Here is a 5,331-nt window from a genome sequence, read left to right on the forward strand (position 1 = left end):
CATGACAGCAAATGTACAACGTTGTACATTTGCTGTCATGTTAAACTTATATTAAAGTTTTTCTTCATTATCCATTTAAGCCGTCTCCAGCCATTATTAACCATAGGGTTAATTTTATCTCTATGCCTTCAACTTGGCGTGAAAATTTCATATAAGGAGCTGTTAACCAGGATGATGACGCTAGGTATACAAAATCCATAAAAGTAACCCTAGGATACTTAGAAAGTTCGTGTGGATGTAATAACCTAGATATTTCCTGGAATTTTTAGATGCAGATTTTATTATAAATACGAGTAATTAGTGTGTGAAAATTCAGTTAATTATCGAGAAAAACCTGTAAGTTAGGCGGACATTAGTATTGCAGTTTGTAAACTTAGACCTACAATTTGTATCGAAGTGAACGTAGCTTGTACCAAATATCATTGAAAGAATAAGTTATTTCGCTATAGTTATGTAGAGTAGACTTGGTATTATCTTTGCCAAATAATCCAAAAGAACTCGCCCGGCGATAGAACATGTTACAACAATATCCATGGCCTACTTTACTGGTCCCTCCCTCTATATGTGTCTATGGGTGAAGTTTTTTAGGCCTAAAAACACATTAAATCACGCTTGACTATGGAAGACTTTTCTTCTTATTTTTCTCAAATAGTTCTTTACGTAAAAGGTGTGTAAAAATGCAAGAGTGTTGTGTTATAGGAAATTAGCATTTCAGATATATCCTGTTTGCTACGACTCCTTCGAAATGTAATTGTTACATACAAATTATTTAAAATCCGTTAAGGACTAATTAGGAAAACTATGAATACAAAGCGCATATTAACAAGATCAATTTAATAACATCCCTAATACGGTAGGCAGAGAAGAAAACGATCGCCACGTACCTTTTTTCATTTCGTCCTACAGTCCAATATTCGTGGTACAGTACGAACCAGAAATAGTTATTTTAACAAATAAAATAAAACGAGTTCAAACATGGCTGTAAAAATTTATTTATCCTTGCTTATTTTTGTTCGTTTCTTGTAAATTTCAAAGCTAAAGGATTGGCTATTTGTGATCTGCTCACCGCGAGTACCAAAACTCAATTTTTTATCTAATGTTATAAACCCTCACACCTTACTGCTGAGCCACCGTGAGCGTCTCTTATATAAATATACCCTATTTCATTTGAAAAACAATAATTGAGTGTAAATATACTAAGCGCATAAACCTATAACTGTTTTCATTAATGTAGAAATTAAAGTGCTTTAGCGTAGTAGTTCTCAAACTGGGGGTGGCGAAACTTTCCCTGGAGGTCCATGAGAATATTTAGGAAAACAAGTGAATGGGATGAATAATTCAACTACAGTAAACGCAATATATTCGATCACAGCATTTTTTGACTAAAGTGACTATTAAACACGTGATGTATGTCTGTTAATTCACGAAGCTGATCACAAACAAATGTTGTGGTCTTGGGATCAAAGTGGGAGAAGGAAATGGAAATATAACAATATCACAAATTTGTTTCTTCAGAGAAGAAAATGAACATCGAAGTTGGGCCTGTCCGTATATTTTGAAGTGAAAGAACTGCTATGTGATGTACATAAAGTAATCACTCTCGTAAGAACCAAGAGTCGAGATGGCCTTGTTCAGAATAGCTGTAGGCTTAACACACACGTCGCCGGTAAATCAAACAGTAAACTAAACACGCCTGATGTAAACTCGTATCAGACAGAATGCACAACAACTACACGTGCTTTTGTAAGAAGTAGATGCATATTTTTTTTATCATAACTGGCAACTTTCAGAAACTATTATATCAAGTATTATTTCTTCTTTTTTGTAACATAGAAGTGAAAACTAATAAAATGAGTTGAAAAAAATCTCAAATGTTAAGCGAATGTGTCAACATCAAAATGCGAGGATTATCAGAACTATTTAATCTAAATATAGCATGACAGCGTTGTAAACCCTATTTTGAATGCTTTAATTTATATGTTTGGTAGAGGGCGCATGACGTTACGATGACTGGTTGGTTGGTTGTTTTGAAGTTAAGCACAAAGCTACACAATGGGCTATCTGTGCTCTGCCCACCACGGGTATCGAAACCCGGATTCTAGCTTTGTAAGTTCGCAGACATGCCACTGGGGGGCCGTTACGATGAGGAAAATTCTTGTGATTAGTGGAAGTACTGAATTGGTTTGTTATCGTTAAGTGATCTGGATTTGGCATTAGTTTTCATCAAATAATCCAAGCTAATCCACCCGACGATAGAAAATGTCACAACATAGAAAATACTGCAGTTAGGAACAATTTTAAATTGGTTTGATTTATCTGATAGTAAAGTATTCTTATTTTTCTTCAAACTCTTTTGTAATTTCTAAAAGAAAAAAAAACGTACGTGAATAATTTTGAGCTCTTTTGTTTGTAATTGTTGTGACCTATATTTTCAGTGTTTTAATTTAGATGTTAGTTAGAGGACGCGTGCGTTAAGATCGAAAAAGTTCATAAAAATAGTCCTAAAATCTAGAAACTTCTCATACTTGGTAGAAGTGAGAGTTAAGTATAGATACAACTACAAGTAGTTAATAACCGAGAAATGAATGATCAAGGGTAAAGTTATTGACTAAGAGTTCGAGCTTCTATGATTGTTTCTGATAACATGTCAGAGATTTAAAATATTCAAGTGATTTACTAAATACATACATTAAAATGATTTACTGAAGCTAAATGTTATATATTTATCCATTAACAAGTATTATCCACTGTTGCTTTTCCAGCCCCCCCCCTCTTCAGGTGGTGAAGGATTTATATTCAGTGTCAATACAAGATATGATGTTATTTACGTAGAAATGCACAAGTGATACTGAAAAAAAAAGACAAATAAGGAGTGGTAGAAGGTTTTACATCTCACTATTGACAACATGATTTTGTTCAGCGTTGTTGTTTTGTAACATGTTCTATCATTGAGCGGGTTATTTTGAATTATTTGGTGAAAATGGCACGAAGTCCGCTCCACGTAGCGATAACTAAATTATTTCTTCTATTACATTCGCTACAGGTTACGTTCACTTTGACACAAATTGTAGGCCTAAGTTCAAAAATTCCTTGCTAATAGTACCTACGACTAACATACTTAGCTTTTGATCTACAAACAAACACATAACGCACCCAGTAACTAAATAGCACAATAGATGCAAAAACTCTCTTTATCTAACACTGAACTGAAACACTTGTTGAATACTCACTGACTTTTTATTACTCATTACTCTTATTTATAACGTAACCTTGTTTCTAGATATTTCACAAAAATTCTCGATCTCTAACATTCTAAAAATTCTAGATTTGCATCATCATAATTAGCAGCTTCCTCTAGCGAACAAATGAATTATAACAAGAAGTTATCTGAGCTTATACCACATAAAAACATCTCTTAGTTAGGTGGAGCTGAGACAGAGGTTAATAAAGGAGGCGAGAACAAGAAATATGGCGTTAGGAAGTAAAAGTCAGGCCTAGCTCTAAATCGCCTTCATACATTGAATTCAGTGGTATGCAGTCTCTTCCAAATCAAGTGATAAACAACTACTCCATATGAAATGTCGGGGGAAAAAACATTTATAAAATTTTATGAAAACAAAACTCGCCTTTTAATATAAGCAAACCGTCTGGTTTTGTATGTAAAAGTTCAAAGAGAAGCCTAAAAGCTTGTGATAATATTTTTTTTTCCCTCCTTACGTGGGAAACTTAATTTGTGGACTAAACATCATATGTTTTTATTTCAACATTTAAATTCTCATTAACAAGTTCGAGTTAATAGAAGGCTCATGGACATTAATAGTTAAACATACAAACATCACCTGTTGTGTATAATTGCTCGCGACTCCTACCACAAGTGCAATTTTGGTGTAATATTTACCTTAAAAATAATATTTTGGCATTCTTTTTCTAGGCTTTTAACGAAAGAAACTTGCGTATCAAAATATCTATTGCCATCAAAATAATATGATCAAAGATTAATATCCAAGAGTGTGTAGTCAACTGACTTACTATTAAGAATTTAAATTCATTTGAACGTTTTCTAAATATCTCAACAATCATTTAGGAGACTCGAGGATTAGAGCTGATTTTAAAAGCATTTGTGACTTACTTTAACAACCGCTATGTACACACTTAACTGCTGATTTTCATTCTAGATTGATTTATGCAATTAGTTGTTCATAACAAGTTGTTAAAATGTTTTTTGAAATATATATATTTTGGAAATATCCATTACATATATATATATTTACAGATAAATGATTACATTAAATACCAAAAACCTATTAGTAATGAACAGAATCTTGTGATTAGGCTTAGTGTCCGAGTTACTGTTTTCTCGTGATTAAGTAAATTCGTTTAAACTTTTTTATTTTTCCACAAATTATCTTTGGATTCTATTGACAGAACCGCATCAGTGTAGATTTTCCTGATGTTATATATGTCAAACAAGTTTTACAAGTCAGTAGATGTTGAAAATACTTTATTTCTTTTCTTACCGCTTCGAACAATCCGTTTACATACGAGTACAACCTATGTAATACAACAGAGTTTAATATGGATATTAGTAATGGTTTAAACGGTTAAAATAATTTAAGGTTCGGGCGTGGCCTAGAGATTTGCGTCTCATTGTTGCAAAAACTTCGCACTTTGGGACTGTGGGTGCGTTATAAGAGTGAAGGACTAATCACACTATTCGATTCAAGAGCTGGCGAAGGGTGTTGTTGACTAGATGCGTAATATCTGATTACGCCCTCTGGTGGCTCAGCGACAGGTCAATAAATTTATAATGTTAAAATTAGGTTTCGATACCCGCAGTGAGCAGAACATAGAAACCCCTTTGAGGAGCTTTGCCCTTTACAACAAACACACAAATTATTTTCTACCTTCCAGTGGCTCAGCGGTAAGTCTGAAGCTTCATAACGCTAAAAACAGGTTTCAATACCAGTAGTGGGCACAGAACGGATAGCCCATTGTGTAGCTTTGCACTTAATAACAAATAAACTGCAATCAGTCTATTTGTTTGTTTTATAGCAAAGGCACATTGGACTATCTGATGTTTCCACTGCGGGGAATTGAACTCCGGATTTTAGCGTTGCAACTCCGTAGACTTACCGCTGTAACACTCCAATCAGACCATTAAAAATGAATACACTCCATCTTTCTAGCTAGCAATCATATTTATAGTATTTTAACACATTCAGAACTATGTGAACAAATTTTAATATAAGACTGACTGATAGTTCCAAACATGTTGTTACGTCTCCGTTCGTTAATTGATTTTCCGTAAATTCATTCCGACGAAACTTTAGC

The sequence above is a fragment of the Limulus polyphemus genome, unplaced genomic scaffold (assembly GCF_000517525.1).
Source record: "Limulus polyphemus unplaced genomic scaffold, Limulus_polyphemus-2.1.2 Scaffold8258, whole genome shotgun sequence".
NCBI lineage: Eukaryota > Metazoa > Arthropoda > Merostomata > Xiphosura > Limulidae > Limulus > Limulus polyphemus.